The sequence below is a fragment of the Musca vetustissima genome, unplaced genomic scaffold (genome assembly GCF_032173495.1).
Source record: "Musca vetustissima isolate MV318-11 ecotype Yass unplaced genomic scaffold, APGP_CSIRO_Mvet_v1 utg2661, whole genome shotgun sequence".
NCBI classification, from domain to species: Eukaryota; Metazoa; Arthropoda; class Insecta; order Diptera; family Muscidae; genus Musca; species Musca vetustissima.
In genome coordinates, this window is record NW_026882008.1 from 189484 (window position 1) to 210171 (window position 20688).

The following is a 20688-nucleotide window of genomic DNA, read 5'->3' on the forward strand; positions in this document are numbered from 1 at the left end:
TTCCATATAAACAAAACAAAAATAAGACCACATATTAATTAAACCTATAATTATTATTCAATTCAGTTATTTCCCTATTTGCTTTATCACCATCCACATCAAGGTTCAAAATTGATTTTTTTGCTTTGTTGGTTTGGCATTAATTATTAATTCTTTAATTTATATAATTTAAGTATTGCGTATAATTCTGTGACATTTGTTTATTTGTGTGTGTGCGTGCGTTTAGCTTATAACTTGAAAGGTCATTTTCTTTTTTTTGCAACTTGAAGAAATATGTTTTATTTCCCCTCTCTTCTTTGTGTGTACTGAGGTTTAAGACATTTACATTATTTTGTTTTTGCTGCTCTGCTATTCCAAAAAACAATTTGATTGTTAATGATTTTTTTTCAATATTTTTTTTCGTTTGATTATCTAATGAAAATAAAAGCGATAAACTGATTTTCAGTTTAAATATAATCTATTAAAATTGAATGTGAATTGGAATTTGTGTTTCTATTTGAAATGATAAAAAAACAACAACAAATTTATTGGCCAGTTTTTAAGGTTATTTCTGTTTAACTGGAAATCACATTTTTTCATATTATTTTGGTAATGTATATAAACCAACAACAATAGTAAATAATAGAAAAACAAAACACAACACATACAGCGCTTTAAATATTGGTGCCCCTTCCCTCTACCACTCCCGCTCCTTTGGACCCCTGGTACAACCCACCCCTCCCCCCAACTTTAGAATCACAGCTTATAAAAGAAAAACAATTTAAGTGATTTCTTTTGAAACATTCAATCAATCATTCATTACATAGGTTTAACAATAATGGGATATATATATTATATATAGTGAGAGAAAATAAAAATAAAGTTTTGTTCTTTATTTTTTTGAAATATAAAAAAAAAATAAAATAAAAATTATAAAAAAAATAAAAAATAGTGTTTTACTTAGAAAAAATAATATATGGGTTTGTAGTTAATACTAGAGAAATCAAGATTTTTTAAAAATATATATATATATATATATATATATATATTTTTTTTTTTTGAAAATAAAAATATAAAAATAAAATTACAAGTGGTGACTTAAGAACAATATGTTTAAAATTAACTTACGCCTATAGTGACGGAAAACAAATATATTAAAAATAAATTGACGCCAATGTCTGCATAAAAAATATATTGAAAATTAATCCAAGCCAATAGCGTGTACTCATGTGTACGAAAATTACTATATAGTACAATATTTGGTACAAATTTAATTTGGAGATACAAATCAAACTGGAATCCGGAAATTTGAAATTAACATTACCGTCGGAATGTAGGACAGGGATATGTACGTAGTTTTGGAAATTTTTTACTGATGTGTACGAAAAGTACTAAATCGTACTATAACTGGTACAATTTGGATTTAGGTGACCGATTGAGCGGAAACAATGAAAATTGGACTCAGGATCACTGTAGGGATGTAGGATTGGAGTCAGGATTCAGTTTAAGCAATTTATATTCATGGGTACTAAATTTGGTACAATTTGAATTTTAGGTGAACCAATACAGCTAGTATCATGAAATTTGGAGTCAGGATCACTGTTGAGGTGTAAGATTGAGATATGTAAAAGTTTTAGAAATTTGTACTAATGTGTTCAAAATTAGGTACAATTTGAATTGGGAGTGAACCGATGAAGTTGGAATCCTGAAACTCGGATTTGGGATCACTATGGGGGTGTAGGGTTGGGGTATGTATAATGTATTTGTACTAAATTTGGCACAATTTGAATTTTGATTGAACCGATAGCGTTGAAATCCGGAAACATAAATTTAGGATCACTATGGGGGTGTAGGTTTGTAGTAAGAAGGAGGTTTTAGATATTCATACTTCTGTGTGCTAAATTTGGTACAATTTGCATTGTGGGTAAACCGATGGATGAATCCTGAAATTGGAAGTTTTAGAAATTCGTACTACTGTGTGGGTGAACCGATGGAATTGGAATCATGAAACTTGGAATAAGGATCACTGTGCGCGTGTAGGTTTGGGTTAAGTAGGAAGTTTTGGAAATTCGTACTACTGTGTACTATATTTAGTAGAATTTGAATTGTGGGTGAACCAATAGATTTAAAATCCTGAAATTTGAATTTGGAATGATTGTGTAGGATCGGTGTATGCAGGATGTTTTGTAGGATGGTTGAGGAAGGTTCTTATGGAAATAATATGTGCTAAATGGAACTAAATTTGGTAAAATTTGGATTTGGGCGAACCTATAGAGCTGGAATCTTGAAATTTGGTACTAAATGGTACTCAAATTCAATTTATAGTCGCTATTAATTTTTTTAAATCTTGAAAAAAATATATTTTTTTAATAAATTCAGGCCTTGAAAATGTATTTTTTTTAATAAATCCACGAATAGAAAAAATTATTTTTTGACTGTGACTTTGAATTTAAGTAGACGCTTTTCCTTCACAAATTAAAAAAAAAAAAAAAAAAAAAAAAACATTATCCCTGATGATGATTGTCGATGACAATCGAAATATCGGAAGAATAAAAAACTAAATAAAAACAAAAACATAAACAAAAATTTTTCATTGACCTTTAGCCGAAACATCATCAAAAACATTAACAATTTGCCAGGTCAACTATAAATATCAACAGAAAAATTATTTTTTTTAAATAAATCAGCGCTTTGAAAAATTATTTTTTTCAATAAAGCAGCGCTTTGAAAATTTTTTTTAAATAAATCAGCACTTTGAAAATTTGTTTTTTTTTAAATAAATCAGCGCTTTGAATTTTTTTTTCCAATAAATCAGCACTTTGAAAAATTTAATTTTTAAATGAATCGAAGCCTTAAAACATATTTATACCCTTCACCACACTGTGGTACAGGGTATTATGTCTTTGTGCATATGTTTGTAACAGGCAAAAGGAAACGAGATAGACACATGGTTCCTTTTGAGAATATGCATAGAATCACTTTCTGAGTCGATTTATGCATGTCCGTCCGTCCGTCTGTAGATGTTAAATTTGTAAACAAAGTACAGGTCGCATTTATGATCCGATTTGGATGAAATTTGGCACAAGTCACTTATTTGGCCCAAGGACGAACCCTATTGAAGTTGGGAAAAATCGGTTCAGATTTAGATATAGCTCCCATATATAATTTCGTCCGTTTTAATGTAAAGGGTCCCTATATATCTTTCGATTTGCACGAAATTTGGCACAGCGTAATGAATTAGGTCTAGAATGATGTGTGTAAAATTTCATAAAAATCGGTTCAGATTTAGATATAGCTCCCATATATATATTTTCCTCCGATTTAAGGTAAATGGGGCACCAAAGTCCCTCTATATCTTTCGATTTGCATGAAATTTGGCATAGAGTACTGAATTAGGTGCAGAACGATGTGTGCAAAGTTTCGAGAAAATCGGGTCAGATTTAGATATAGATCCCATATATGGGTTCGTCTGATTTAAGGTAAATGGTGCACCAAAGTCCTTCTATATCCTTCGATTTACATGAAATTTGGCATAGAGTACTGAATTAGGTGCAGACTGTTGTGTGCTAAGTTTCCTGAAAATCGGTTCAGATTTAGATATAGCTTTCATATATATTTTCGATCGATTTTATGTAAATAGTGCATCAAAGTCCCAATATATCCCTCGATTTGCACGCAATTCGGTATAGCGCATGGAATTGAGTCTAGAATTACATATGTTAAGTTTCTACGCCTTGAAAAAAATATTTTTTAAATAAATCTACGCCTTGAAAAAATATTTTTTAAATAAATCTACGCCTTGAAAAAATATTTTTTAAATAAATCTACGCCTTGAAAAAATATTTTTTAAATAAATCTACGCCTTGAAAAAATATTTTTTAAATAAATCTACGCCTTGAAAAAATATTTTTTAAATAAATCTACGCTTTGAAAAAATATTTTTTAAATAAATCTACGCCTTAAAAAAATATTTTTTAAATAAATCTACGCCTTGAAAAAATATTTTTTAAATAAATCTAAATCTAAATGTATGCTTTGGAAAAAATCTTTTTTTAAATAAATTCACGCCTTGATTTTTTTACTTTGAGTCTAAAAGCTGTATTTAAAAAAAATAATTAAATCGTCTTGAAATATTTTATATTTTTTATATTTTTTTATATTTTCTTAAACTTAAATTTACATATTAAAAAAATAATTTTTTTTAATTTTTTTGAAAAAAATGATATATTGTTTTATATTAAAAAATATATATTTTTATATTTTTTTAACTTTTGTAATTATTTATTATTTTAAAAAACATATTTTTTCCATTGAATGGAAATATTGATAACATATTTTTGAAAATATACTTTTATTTTAGAAATACTTTTTTATTTATTTTTTTAATAAATATTTTTTCAATATTTTTCAGTGTACTTTTCCAATTGATTTGTCTACAACCTGTGTTCACATGTTACCCATCGAACATTACCATCCAACATGTATGATATTGATGTTCCTTTCCAACACAATTTATTTCAAACTTCTTCTATTCGTGTGGTCAGATACATTTTGCCGATTGTTTAGTCAGTCAGTCATGTTTGAACAACGATCGTGAATTAAACCCAACGAACTGTGTGAAGCGGAAAGGCGCGCATTTTGTTTTGTTGTTTGTTCTTTTTATTTTCTGTCGAGGTACAATTGGAATATTGGCGGATTTTGTGTGTGTGTTTTTCGGTGTTTTAGTAGTTGTTGTTGCCAAAAGTGGTTTTTCAAAAAGTCCGGCCGTCCCGCAAAAAGGCAACAATTTAATTCATTGGAAATTCCAGCAGGAGTGCAAAGTGTGCGGGAACAAAGTCTCTAACTAAAAAAATACAAAAAAAAAAAAAAAAAATAACCCAACGAAGTTAAGGCTAGGCACAACGCCTTAAAAAAGATTCCTTGCTTTGCCAGGCGGACTCCCAAAAAATATATATAAAGTTGTTGTAGTGTTGTTGTTTTTGTTTTGGGGTGATGCAAGAGGAATTTTTGCCATCGACAACAAGTTTGGCAAGTGGAGTTTGAAAATAAAACGAAAAAAAAAAAATGTTGGGGCATGGAATTCTCTATTCCAGCAGATGAAAATCGCGAGAGAAAAAAGGAAATTGCTGCCATGGAAGTATTGAAGTGAATGAAATGTATGACCCATAAAGGCACTTGTTTTCCAGAAAAAATTTTTTTTTCATTAAAATTATCTAAACAAAAAAAAAATCGAAAAAAATTCAATACAATTTCAAAATATTTTTTTTAATGTAAACATATCAACAAATTTATAGAAAGCAATAATAACAACAAAAAACCCAATCCCGTTTATACTCAATACTCTTGCAATTTATTGCAAAAAAAAAAAAAAAAAAAAAAACAAAAAAAAAATCGAATAGCTTCTCCACCCCCACCCAACACAAAAATACAAATTTGTGGATCCGCAGTGTTGCGAATTACTTTTCAATATTTCGTGTAACCCGAATATGATTTCATATTAAAAAAAGAATAAAAAAAATATTTTGGAATGTAGAGCATTCCTAAAATTGAAAAAATTGAATTCCAAAGAAATGAAAAAAATATCAACACCACCACCAATGCAAAATATGACCCACTCAAGTGTTGTTGGCTGAAAATAAAACAAAAAAATAATTAACCGGAAAATTAACTTCAAATTACATGTTTTGGATTACAAACGAAATGCAAATAATGTAAGTGGTAATAATAATAACTAAATAATTACATTTTAATAATTTAATTTAAAAAGTGAGGTTAGGTGAATGTAAATAAAATTTTTTCTAAAATAATTTTTGAATAATATTGCAATATTTTTATAAGGAATCATATAGCAATTTATAAAATAATTAATTAACATATTTAATTTAAAAAAATATTGTCTTTATAATACTTTAAATGTTTCAAAACATTTTAGAGGTTATGTTGAAAAAATGAAAAAATAAAACTAAATAACTGGAAATATATTTTCAAATTACATTTTTTGGATTATGCAATGGATATAACTGAAAATAATAATAATAGCAATTAAAAAATGATTACATTTTAATAATTAAAAAAAAGTGAGGTTATGTAACGGATTTTTATTTCCATTCACATAACCTTTTTAAAAATAAGAATTTTCGAGGTAATGTTTGAAAATAATTAAAAAAAAATCTAATCTACTGGGAAATTATCCCCAAATTGAATTTTTTGGATTATGAGTTGTTATAAAACCAAAAAAATAATTAAATTTTAATAATTACATAAAAAAGTGAGGTTATTTGAATGCAAATAAACATTTCTTTTAAAAAAATTTTGGATAGTCTTGCGATTTTTTTAAAGGAATCAAATAGCAATTTATAAAATAACTAATTAAAATATCCAATATTTCAAAAAAAAAAAAAAAAAAAAAAAAACAGTAAGGAAAGTAGTAAAGTCGGACTGGGTCGACTATTTGATACCCTTCACCACTTTGGGTATATTCTACATATGTATCCTAACAGACGTCGCGTTTTTGTTATACATCTATGTCTGAATCGATTTAAGGGAAATTTGCCAGAGACTCATTTAGATTACTTCAGTACGTTGTGTCAATCGGCCTAGCTAGACTAGACTTAATTCAGTACCCTATACCAAAAATCGAAAGATATATACGGACGTTGGTGCAAAAATTACATATAATCGGACGAAACTATATATGGGAGCTTTATCTAAATCTGAACCGATTTTCATGAAACTTAGCACACATTATTATATACGCAATTCAGTACGCTATGTCCAATTTCGTGCAAATCGAAAGATATATAGGGTCTTTGGTGCACCAATTACCTTAAATCGGATGAAAATATATATGGGAGATTTATGTAAATCTGAATTGATTTTCTCGAAACTTGGCACACATCATTCTAGACTTAATTCAGTAGGCTATGCCAAAATTCGTGCAAATCAAACAATTTCCAGGGACTTTAGTGGACTATTTACCTAAAATCGGACGAAACTTATGGGAGCTATATCTAAATCTGAACCTATTTTCTCGAAACTTTGCACACATCATTCTAGGCTTAATTCAGTACGCTATGACAAATTTCGTGCAAATCGAAAGATATATAGGGTCTTTGGTGCACCATTTACCTTAAATCAGACGAAAATATATATGGGAGCTATATCTAAATCTGAACCGATTTTTCCCAACTTCAATAGGGTTAGTCCTTGGGCCAAATTTCATCCAATTCGAATCATAAATGCCACCTGTACTTTGTTTACAATTTAACATGGACAAACGAACGGACGGACATGCATAAATCGACCCAGAAAGTGATTCTATGCATATTCTCAAAAGGAATCATGGGTCTATCTCGATTATTTTTGCCTGTTACAAACATATGCACAAAGACATAATACCCTGTACCACAGTGTGGTGAAGGGTATAAAAAAACGGGAACCAAAACCCAGTTTTTTTGACTGTATGTCCACCACTCAATGGAAAGATATTTTATAACCTTTAAAATTATACCCATTTTATATTAACCGGATCCGTAGAACTAGATATAACCGGGTACCCGTACCCAATCTTCTGGGTCAAATAACCGGGTACGTCCGCCAAGAAAAAAAGATACCCCCATAATTAGGGTAAAAATATCTACCTCTGGAAAAAATTTCAGAAAAATTTTCTTCTTAATATGAGGTTATGTGAATTTGCCCTTATCAAGTTGACAATCAGCTGATTGATGGAAATGTGACATTGTTATCACTCAGCTGATTATTTAAGTAACATCTATTAGGATGTTCACAGCACAAGGCTTATTTATAATATCAAAAATGTGGACTTTGTTTACGTTTTCGTAATGGAAGTCAATTCACAATAATGGATTTTGACAGCAAACTTGAGAGGCAGCTGATATACAGCTGTTCTTCCTTGATGTCCTTATTTTATAGGCTTTGGTCGCGGGGAAGATCAGCTGCTAATCAGCTGATTCACAAGATTACTTTGTAAGGTATCAGCGCCTTCAAAAAAAGTTCATAAAAAAATTATGGACTTTTCTAAGACGGGGATTTTTTAGGGACTTTTCTAAGGGGTGGAGTTTTTAAGGACTTTTCTAAAGAAAGCGTTTTTAAGAGTTTTTCTAAGGCGTGTATTTTTTAAAGACTTTTCTAATGCGTGTTTTTTTTAATAGACTGTTTTGAGGCGTGCATTTTTCCTAAAATTATACCAAACAAATAAATGTTCAAATTTTCATAAGAAATTTTCAAAGGGATTCCATGTGATCTATGCATTTTGTGTAAAGGGTATGTTCAGCAATAATACTGAAAAAATGTGTCAACAACATTTTGTAAAATATATTAACACTCTAGCGAGGGGATCTTTATGGCAACTTTACAGAAATTATACCAAAACAAGTAGATTCTGTCATTTTCATAAAAAAATCTTGAGAGATTCCGTGCGATTAATGTATTTTATGTATGAGGTATGTTCAGCTATAATAAAACATATTAACCATCTGGCGAATCATTTTGAGTATATTTCGTCACTTTTCAAAAATATATATTTGTAAAACATATTAACCGTCTGGCAAATCATTTTGAGTATATTTCGTCACTTTTCAAAAAAAAAATTACAAAAAATAAAATTTTGCCATTTTCTTAATATATCCTCAAATTCCGTGTAGCAGATGCATTTTATGTATAGGGTATGTTCAGCAATAACAGTAAGAAATGTGTCAGCACCACTTTTGTAAAACATATTAACCCTTTAGCCAATCATTTTGAGGATGTTTTGACAATTTTCCTAAAACTGTACAAAAAAAAAAAAAAAAAAAAATAAATAAATAAATAAACTTTGCCATTTTCATAACAAATCTTCAAGAGTTTTCATGTGATCGATGCATTTTATGTATAGGGTATGTTCACCAATAATACTGAGAACTATGTCAGCATTATTTTTGTAAAACATATTATCCCGCTAGGGATTCATTTTCAGGGTATTTAGCCACATTTCATAAAAATGTACAAAAAATTCAATGTATAAAAAATGCAATTTCAAAATGTGACCCATGCATTTTATGTATATGGTATGTTCAGCAATAATACTGAGAGCAATATTAGTAATATTTTTGTAAAACATTTTAACCCTCTTCTGACTAATTTTAGAATGATTTTGGACACTTTTCAAAAAAATTTACAAAAAACTAAGTTTTGCTATTTTCAAAGTAAATCCTCCAGAGATTCCATGTGACAGACGCATTTTATTCATAGGGTATGTTCAGCAATAATAGTAAGAAATGTGTCAGCAACATTTTTGTAAAATATATTGAAACTCTAGCGAGTCATTTTGAGGATATTTTGCACCATTTCGTAAAAATGTACAAAAAAAAAATGAAATTTTGACATTTTCAAAATAGTTCCTCAAAAGATTGCACGTGACATTTTGTGTATAGGGTGTGTTCAGCAATAATAATGAGAACTATGTCAGCAACATTTTTGTAAAGCATGTTAACCCTCTAGTGGGTCATTTTGGGGATACTTTTGCCACTTTTCATGAAAATTAATTAAAAACTAAATTTTGCCATTTTTGAAATAAATTCCCAAGATATTTCATGCGACAGATGCATTTTATGTGTAGGGTATGTTTAGCAATAATACTGAGAAATGTGTCTACAACATTTCTGTAATACATCTTATCCCTCTATCTAGTTATTTTGGGGCATTTTTGCCACTGCTCTTAAAATCGTACAAAAAACTAAATTTTCCAATTTTCGTAATAAATCGTGAAGAAGTTCTATGTGGCCCATGCATTTTATGTCTGGGTATGTTCAGCAAAAATACTAAGAACTGTATCAGCAATATTTTAACCCTCTATCAAGTCATTTTGAGGGTATTTTGAAACATTTTATAAAAATTAAAAAAAAAAAATGTTGCCATTTTTGAAATAAATTCTCAGGTGATTCCTAGTGACCTTTGTAATTTAGGTGTAGGGTGTGTTTAACAATATTACTAAGAACTGTGCCTGCAACATTTTTGCAGAGCAACTTATCCCTCTAACTAGTCATTTTAGGGATATTTTTGGCACATTTTGTTATGAAAAGTCTCAAAACTACAATTTGAGATCTTATAAATAAATTGTTAGGGCCCTTTAGTTATGGGGTAAGTTCAGTAATAGCTATTAATAGTAATAATTATTGAATTTATTAACCCTCTAGTAGTTCGTTATAAAATATAATCAGCTGATTTTATAACAATAATCAGATCATTTAGACAGGTATTTCAGTACTTTCAAATATAGACATCAACTGTTTCCGATGTGACGTAACCTTGACAGGAATACAAAACAACAAAACCTACCTGCCATTAATTACATATGTATGCATGTTCGGCATTTGATGTCACAAGAATAAGAATTTACATATTTTATGAAGCAATACGACCTTCAAAGCCGTTTTTAAAATGCAACGAAATAGAATAGAATATTTAGGTTAAATTTGGAATATTTAATGAGAATTGATTACAAAATAATTACATATTATTTCAAGGGGTAGGCAAAGTCTAATGGAGTGGCAGAAAATAAATTTATAGAAATAGTTAATGGAATGAAATAATAAAATTATTTCAAAAAGTGTAAGAAAGTTAGACCATTTTATTATTTACAATATAAAAATATTCAAAAATAAAAATAATAAAATTATTTTATCAGTTCAAATTTTTTTCTAAATAAATAGAAAAATTATTATTTTAAATTTTATTTTTATTTGAAAAATAACTACAAAAAAAAATTAAAATACCTAAACACACCTAATATGCATTGACCATATGCGGCAATCCTAGTACTTCACTTATCATTTAATCTCCATTCTTATTATGCATTTCTATTTTCCTTTACCCAAAAAAAACCCTCAGAAGGACATTTGGAATCCTTGTGCAATTATAACTACCAATTATTTATTGTTTTTTTTTTATTAAATGTTCGTGTGCCTTATTTCAAACCAAACAGCTGACAATATGGAAAAAAGGGAGAGTTAATTTCATTGGTGAGAGAGAGGGAGAGAGTGCATGCATCTGTTTAATACACTTTACACAACGATAAATAATAAATTGTAAACAGGTGCAATGAAGTTTTACGTATATGTATGTCTCTGTGTGTGTTTTTTAAGGATAATCGTAATTAGAAATGAATTATTTGAAAGGGGGAGTTTGTTTTTTTTCTTTTGGACATACACAATACAATACCACAAATGTGTGTCTGCGTGCTAGATATGGGTAAACATCACCTGTTTGGCTTCTTTCGTTTTTTTTTTGGTTTCATGTTTGGTAACGTTATCAAAAGGTGCCCAAATCTTGGACAAAACTTCGGATTTGAGTGGGGATGTTAAAGAAAAAAGTATTCTACATAAAATTTGATTATAGGTCACCGAACACAAGAAATCTGTAAATGTAATATATATCGCGAAAATATAACCTCTAATGTTTGGCTAAATAAAAATGTTAATTTTTGGGTCAATTTTGGTAAGGTTTTCAAAATGTGCCAAAATCTTCCACAAAACTTCAGATTTGGGTAGTGATGCTAAGGGAGATAATATTCTACATGAAATTTCACTATAGATCACCGAACACAAGAAATATGTATCTGTCATGTATACCTCTAAAAATTAACCTCTAATGTTAGGCTTAATAAATAAGTTACATTTTGGGTAATTTTTAATAATGCTATCAAAATGCGCCCAAATCTTCCAAAAAACTTCAGTTTTGGTTAGTGACGATAAAGAAGAGAATATTCTACAGAAAATTCCACTATAGGTCACCGAACAATAAAAATTTGTAACTGTAATATATATCATTAAGATATCACTTCCAATTTTTGCTTTATTATTTGGCTATATAAAGGAATTATTTTTATTAGGTCATATTTTTAAAGGGTTTGAATATATGCCCAAATCTTCATTAAAACTTCGGTTTTGAGCAGTGATGCTAAAGAAGATAATATTCTGCATAACATTTCATTATACCACAACAACATAACCTCTAATAAAAAATTATTTTTTTTGGGTCATTTTTGGTAAGGTTTTCAACATATGCCCAAAACTTCCATAAAACTTCAGTTTGGGTTAGGGATTCTAAGGAAGATAATATTCTATATAAAATTTCACTATAAGTCACCGAACATTAAGAACCTGTAACTCCAATATATATAGCGAAAATATAACCTCAAATGTTTGGCTTAATAAAAAAATCACTTTTTTTGGTCATTTTCGGTAAGGTTCTCAAAATGTGCGCACATCATCCATAAATCTTCAGTTTTGGTTAGTGATGCTAAAGAAGACTATATTCTACATAAAATTTCACTATAGGTCAGCGAACAAGAGACATCTGTAAGTGTAATATATATTACAACAACATAACCTCTAATGTTTGCATTAATAAAGAAAATTTTTTTGGGTAATTTTTGGTAAGGTTCTCGAAATATGCCCAAAACATCCACAAAACTTCGGTTTTGAGAGGTGATACTAAAGAAGATAATATTCTACATCGAATTTCACTATAGGTCACCGAACAATAGAAATCTGTAACTGTAATATATATCGCGAAAATATAACCTATAATTTTTGGCTAAATAAAGAAACAAATTTTTGGGTAATTTTTTTAATGTTTCGAAAATATGCTCAAATCTTCCACAAAACTCCGGTTTAGAGTAGTGATACTAAAGAAGATAATATTCTACATCGAATTTCACTAGAGGTCGCTGAACAATAGAAATCTGTAACTATAATGTACATCATTAAAATATAACCTCCAAATTTGCCGAAATAGAGAAATTCATTTTTATGTCGTTTTTGGAAAGGTTTTCAAAATATGCCCAAATCTTCTACAAAACTTCGGATTTGAGTAGTGATGCTAAAGAAGATAATATTCTACAGCAAATTTCACTATAGGTCACCGAACAAGAGAAATCTGTAACTGTAATACGTATCTCTAAAGTATCGCTTCAAATTTGTGTCTAAATAAAGAAATCAATTTTTGGGGTTTTTTTATATAACGTTTTCAAAATGTTCCCAAATCTTCCACAAACTTTGGATTTGAGTGATGATACTGAAGAAGATAATATTTTACATCGAATTTCACTATAGGTTATCAAACAATAGAAATTTGTATCTGTAATATATATCACTAAAATATCGCTTCCAAATTTTGGCTATATAAAGAAATCAAATTTTGTGTCATTTTTGATAATCTTTTCAAAATGCGCCCAAATTTTCTATAAATCTTCGGTTTTGGATAGTGACACTAAAGAAGATAATATTCTGCATAAAATTTCACTATAGGTCACCGAACATTAGAATCCTGCAACTGTAATATATATCACTAAAACATAACCTCTAATGTTTGGCTTAATAAAGAAACTACATTTTTGGGTAATTTTTGATAACGTTTTCAAAATGTGCTGAAATCTTCCACAAAACGTTAGTTTTGGGTAGTGATGCTAAATGAGATACAATTCTACATAAAATTACACTATGGGTCCCCGAACATTAGAAACCTGTAACTGTAATATATACCACTACAACATAACCTCAAATGTTTGGCTAAATAAAGAAATTCATTTTTTAGGTCATTTTTTGGTAAGGTTTTCATAATATGCCTAAATCTTCCACAAAACTTCGGATTTGAGTATTGAAGCCTAAGGAAATAATATTCTGCATAAAATTTCACTATAGGTCACCGAACAATAGAAATCTGTAACTGTAATAGATATTACCAAAAAAATCACTTCAAATTTTGGAGTAAATAAGGAAAATACATAGGTCATTTTAAATAACATTTTTAAAATTGCACAAAACTCCGGGTTTGAATAGTGATGCTAAAGAAGATAATATTCTACATCGAATTTCACTATAGGTTACCGAACAAAAGAAATCCGTAACTGTTATATATATCACTACAACATATCCTCTAATGTTTGCCTTAATAAAGAAATTCATTTTTTATGGTAATTTTTTGATAATGTTTCGAAAATATGCTCAAATCTTCCACAAAACTTCGGTTTTGAGTGGTGATACTAAAGAATATAATATTCTACATCGAATTTCCCTATAGGTCACCGAACAATGGATATCTGTAACTATAATGTACATCATTAAAATATAACCTCCAAATTTGCCGAAATAGAGAAATTCATTTTTAGGTCGTTTTTTTGGTAAGTTTTTCAAAATATGCCCAAATCTCCTACAAAACTTCGGATTTAAGTAGTGATGGTAAAGAAGATAATATTCTACATCGAATTTCACTATAGGTCACGGAACTATAGAAATCTTTAACTGTAATATATACCACCTTAACATAACCTCAAATGTTGGGCTTCATAAGGAAATTACATTTTTGGGTCATTTGTGTTCACGTTTTCAAAATAATCCCAAATATTCCACAAAACGTCGGTTTTGAGTAGTGATGCTAAAAAAGATAATATTCTACATAAAATTTCACTATAGGTCACCGATCACTAGAAATCTCTAACTATAATATATATCATTAAAATATCACATCCAAATTTGCCGAAATATAGAAATGCATTTTTTGGATTTTTTTTTATAAAGTTTTTATAATATACCGAAATCTTTTATAAAACATGGGATTTGGGTAGTGATGCTAATGAAGAAAATATTCTGCATAAAATTTCACTATAGGTCACCGAACAATAGAAATCTGTAACTGCAATATATACCACTACAACATAACCTCTAATATTTGCCTTAATAAAAAAAATCAATTTTTGGGTCATTTGTGATAAGGTTTTCAAAATATGCCCGAAACGTCCAAAAAACTTCGATTTTGAGTGGTGATGCTAATGAAAAAAATATTCTACATAAAATTTTACTATAGGTCACCGAACATTAAAATTCTGTAACTATAGTATATATCATAAAAATATCACCACCAAATTTGCCGAAATAGAAAAAATGCATTTTTTGGGTAATTTTTCATAAAGTTATCAAAATGTGCTGAAATCTCCTACAATAATTCAGATTTGATTTGTGATGCTAAAGAAAATGAAATTCTACATAAAATTTCACTATAGGTTGCCGAACAAAAGAAATCTGCTGCTGTAATATATATTACGAAAATATCGCATACCATTTTGGTCTAAAAATGGAATACATTTTTTTGGTCATTTTTGATAACCTTTTCAAAATGCGCCCAAATTTTCCATAAAACTTGGGTTTTGAGTTGTGATGCTAAAGAAGATAATATTCTGCATAAAATTTCACTATAGGTCACCGAACAATGTAAATCTCTATCTTTAAAAGATGTCATAAGAAATTCGATGCCAATTTAGATAATTATTTTTTTGTGCGTATTTTTTGTAAATAATTAAAATATTTATGAACATTTAAATAAAGGCGACTAAATTTAAGGTGTGACCTGTTAGTACTAAAAAATTCACCTCTTTGGACCTTAAATCATCTTCAATACAAAGAAGTCTAACCAACATTCTTGACCTAACAACATTCCAGTTTTCTTGATATTATATTAAATATAAAAAAAATAAAATAAAAAACACAACAAATAGTAATGCTGTAAATATCAACATATATGTATATGTATTGGTACCTAAAAACCCCCCTCAACCTGTATGTGTATATATTAGTAACAATAATTATTAAATGTTAAAAAATTGTAGAAACTCCACTTTATTTTTATTTTTTGTTAATTTGTTGATTTTGATGAAAATGAAAACGCAAAACTTGTTTTAATTTGATTACGATTTGATTGTAAGCAACCACTCAGGTTAGCCCCATGCCGCAAACAGGCAGACACACACAGACATACAAACAAAAAGTTAACTAATTTGTTTTCTAAAAATTAATTATTTAACACTTTTCAGCACCATTGAAGACGCAACACAAAAACCACACAGCCATCCGGACAGTCAGAATACCAGCCAGCCATCCAGCTAGACTTAAAAGTCATAGAGACAAATCGTCAATGGCCATTCATAATAGCCAACCTCTCCTCTGTGTTAGCGGGTTTTCAAAACGGTTCTTAAACAATTTATTTTTATTATTTTTCATTTCATTATTTCTTGCGGTGTTTTGAGTGTCTCTTCTGTGTCGCACTGGGGGCACTTAAAAAAAAATAATAATAGACAAATATTTTGTTGTTGGTTTAAATAAATTCCCACAGATCAATAGAGGTTGGGAAAAACTCTCAACCGGTATTCACATATTTTACAAGAGTTTATTTTTTTGTTATTGGTGTCGAAAAAACAAAAATTGACATCAGAATGTCAGTGATTTGAGGAAATACCTTGAAAAATAATCTCTTTTGCATCTTAGATAGGGATTGTGTGGGTGATGTGTGCGGAAGGTGGGTTAAAATTGTTTAGAAATTAATTGAAAAAAAATGTTACGATAAATCTCCAATTTTGAGGCCTATATTGTAGTGATATAAATTGTAACTACCGATTTATTTTGATTGGAGACCTATAGTGAAATTTTCCGTAGAATATTTTCTTCTTTAGCATTACTACCAAAACCCGAAGTTTTATTGAAGATTTGGGCATATTTTCAAAACCTTATCGAAAAATCGACCAACAATTCATCTCTCTATCTTGACAAATTTTGAAGTAATTTTTTAGTAATATATATTGCCGCTTTAGATTTCATTGGTTCGGAGACACATAGTGAAATTTTCTGGAGAATATTTTCTTCTTCAACTTCACTACCCAAAACCGAAGTTTTATTGAAGATTTGAGCATATTTTCATAACCTTATCGAAAAATTACCTAAAAATTCATTTCACTTTTTTGGTAAATTTCGAAGTGATATTTTTGTTAAATATATTACAGATTTTGATTTCGTTTGTTCGGAGGTCTATAGTGAAATTCGATGCAGAATATTTTCTTCTTTAGTATCACTACCCAAAATCGAAGTTTTATTGAAGATTTGGGCATATTTTCAAAACCTTATCGAAAAATTACCCAAAAATTCATTTCACTTTTTTGGTAAATTTCGAAGTGATATTTTTGTTAAATATATTACAGATTTTGATTTCGTTTGTTCGGAGGCCTATAGTGAAATTCGATGCAGAATATTTTCTTCTTTAGTATCACTACCCAAAACTGAAGTTTTATTGTAGATTTAGGCATAGGTTTCAAAACTTAAGTTAAAATTTGAGTTACTTACTTAGCTGGCTTGTGACAGAACTTTCGTTCCATAAGCCGAGCTTAGAAAAGATTTCCAGGCGCATCGGTCGCAGTTATTCCAATTTGAAAGACCATTTTCGGCAATGTTGACTTCGACTTGATCTTTCCATCGTATTCGTGGCCTTCCTCTTCTGCATGAACCATCGCTTTTATATGCCTCCTGGGCTGGGGCATCTTCATCCATTCTCACAACATGACCTAGCCAACGTAGTCGCTGCAGCTCAATACGTCTAACAATGTCGATGTCCGAGAATAGCCGGTACCCCTCATGGTTCATTCGACGGCGATATTCACCGTCACCGGCCCATAGATCTTTCGGAGAATTTTTCTCTCAAACACATCTGCTTGCGTAAGTACCCATGCTTCAGATCCATATAATAGCACGGGTAGTATCTCAGCGTCTTGTAAAGTGTGAGTTTGGTCTGGCGGGAAGTGGACTTGCTTTTGGGTTGTTTGCTCAGACCATAGTAGCATCGGTTGGCCATCACTATCCTTCTCCGAATTTCAAAACTGATGTCATTCGTTTTATTTATGGCAGTACAAAGCTATATAAAATTGTAAACTTCCTCGAAGCTGTAGTTCTCAATTTCCACAGTTGGTCCGTTGGTCTACTGGACGCGCCTTGCGCGTTGATACCATCAGCTTGGTCTTCTCGCCGTTTACTGCCAGACCCACTTTGGCAGACTCCTTCTCAATTTTGTTCAAAGGTGGCTGTTACCGCTCTCAATGTTCGACCCATTATGTCGATGTCATCGGCGTAGGCGAGTAACATGTATTGTTGGGTGTACCGAGTACCATTTCTGTTCACCTTTGCCTCTCGTATGACCTTTTCCAGCAGGATGTTAAAAAGGTCACACGACAAACTATCACCTTGTCAGAATTCTCGTTCAGTATTAAGGGGCTCTGAGAGGCCCTTGTGCCTGTTAAAGTTATCCTGCATAGCCGAATGCGGCTTTATATGTAGAATGTGTCGATGTGTTTTTCGTGGGTTTTTTTCAGGATTTGGCGCAGAGTGAAAATCTGGTCAATGGCGGATTTGTCAGGCCTGAAGCCACATTGGTATGGTCCAATAATGTCATTGACCATTGGCTTCAGTCGTTCACACAGTACGCTGGATAGCACTATATATGCGATGGGAAGGAGACTTATTCCTCTATAGTTGGCACATATCGTCTTGTCTCCTTGTTTGTGGACGGGACACAGGATGCTGAGATTCCAATCATTGGGCATGCTTTCCTCTAGCCAAATTGTACTAATCAGCTGGTGCATGCTCCTTACCAGCATCTGACCACCAGTTTTGAATAGTTCGGCTTGTAAGCCATCGGCACCTGCTGCTTTATTATTCTTCAGCCGATTGATTGGTTAGGTGGTATAAACTCTATACCGTCATCTATTATTAGTTCTGGGGTATCCCCTACTACTATTTGATACCAGAAGTTTTTCAAAATGCTTCTTCCAGATCCTCAGCACGGTTTCCATCTTTATCTCTACAAGAGGATGTGCCTACACCGAAGCCTTGGGTTTGGTGTTTTACCCGTTGGTAGAATTTTCGGACTTCACTCTGACTCCTGTACATCTCGATTTGCTAACGCTCACGTTTTTCTTGCTCTTTTTTCTGAAAATACGTTTCTCCTCCCTCCTTTTCTCCCGATAATTCTCCATCACATTACGTGTTGCTACTGTCCGCAAGGTTGCCCTATACGCTGCGTTTTTCATATCAGTAGCATTACGACACTCCTGATCGTACCACGGATTTCTTGATGGTGGTCTTTGGTACCCAAGTGTTGCTTTTGCTGCAGTTTGTAGGGAGTGGGCAATTCTCTGCCATTGTGCTTCTATATTATTATCGGGACAAGGGGTGCTTTCGTCAAGCAGGTGGGTAAATTGAGCGGAGTAGGCCTCTGCTACCTGTTGTGTTTGCAGCTTTTCGACGTAAAATTTCCGCGTTGTGTTAGATCGCACCTTTGCTGCTACATTAAGACGGGTGCGTACCATGGCTGCCACAAGGTAATGGTCCGAATCGATATTCGCTCCTCGGATCGATCGGACGTCTAAAAGACTGGATGAATGCCTTCCGTCTATCACAACATGATCGATTTGATTTTTCGTTGTTCGATCGGGAGAAATCCAAGTGATCTTGTGTATATCGGAAAGCTTGAATCTGGTGCTGCTAACTACCATGTTTTTTGCTGTCGCGAAGTCAATCAACCTCATGCCGTTGTCTGATGTTTCTTCATGGAGACTGAATTTTCCGACAGTGAAAGATATTTTCCCTTCCGATCTTTGCATTAAAATCTCCTAGCAGAATTTTAATGTCATGGCCAGGGCAACGGTCATATGCTGTTTCTAGGCGCTAGTAAAATATGTCTTTGGCCTGTGCATCTTAATCTTCAGTCGGAGCATGGGCACAAATGAGACTGATATAGAAGAACTTCGCTTTTATACGGATTATAGCAATTCGCTCATCTACTGGAGTGAATCTGGAGACGAGGTCTTTTATTCTCCTATTAACCATAAATCCGCAGTCAAATGCATGTCTCTAATCATCTGATTTACTTACCAGCCAGTCCCTTTCCATCGCATTTCCTGTAAGGCAATAATATCGGCTTAGTACTTATTGAGTACATCTGTCAAGGCGAATATTGTGCCTGTTCTGTACAACGTGGGTACATTTCAAGTGCAGATTCGCAGATCGTGGTCCTTTATACGTTTGCGGGGCCGTCAACATTAGGGGGGTTTGGTTTTCTTTTTCTTTGCTTTTTCGTAGTAGGTAGGGTTTTCCGAGAGTGGGCAACTAACCCGACGCCTCAACCCATTTTTTTTATAGTTCTTTTGGGTGAACTCGCGGCACATATTAGCTCACTATTTCATCGGGTGATGAAAATAGCTGCCCAGGTGGCATCGCGGGCAGGTCAGTGTCCACAATTGAGATGAAAGAGGGACCAAGATAAGCCTGGGCTTCGCCATGTTAAAGCCAATCAGAGCCGCTGCTTGGTATCTACTATTCTCTACGCCATCCAATTTAAATTTTGAGTATGAAGATTTAAATCGGAATCCTCGTGAGTCGAATAGGCGGAGGTCACACTCAATTGCTCTCTTCGCTTCTCTTTAGAAATTATTTTGCGTTTTTTGTAATTCTTCTACATTCCAAAGCCCTCCTTTATTGGACCACAATTCTCGTTCCGATTCTTGTAGCTTAGTGTCATCGCTTATTCGATATAGTAACCTTAATACGTTTGTATGTATATCTCCTCGTTGGTATTTACAACAAAACTTGTCTTGTAAATGTTGACATTAAGAAACAATGTTGTTATTTTTAAGATTTTGAATGAATTTGGCCCCGGCTACAAATCTGGAAAATTTTATAAATATTCAATAAGAATAATAAAAAAATTCAAATAAGAAAAGAACCCAAACCAAAACAACAACAGCAACTTACTTTCAACCGAAATACCTTCCGACGCGGTTTATTTGTATGTCTTTATGGGAAGTAAAGGTGCTGGCGATCATGATGCTGATGATGA

The 20688-nt window shown here is 31.5% G+C and overlaps 1 protein-coding gene across 1 annotated transcript in view; it reads right to left on the reverse strand.

Annotated features, from left to right (window-relative positions):
• LOC133328130 (AP-1 complex subunit beta-1-like) overlaps positions 1 to 20688 on the reverse strand; it is a 363610-nt gene that overhangs the window by 185002 nt on the left and 157920 nt on the right. The window lies entirely within an intron of this gene.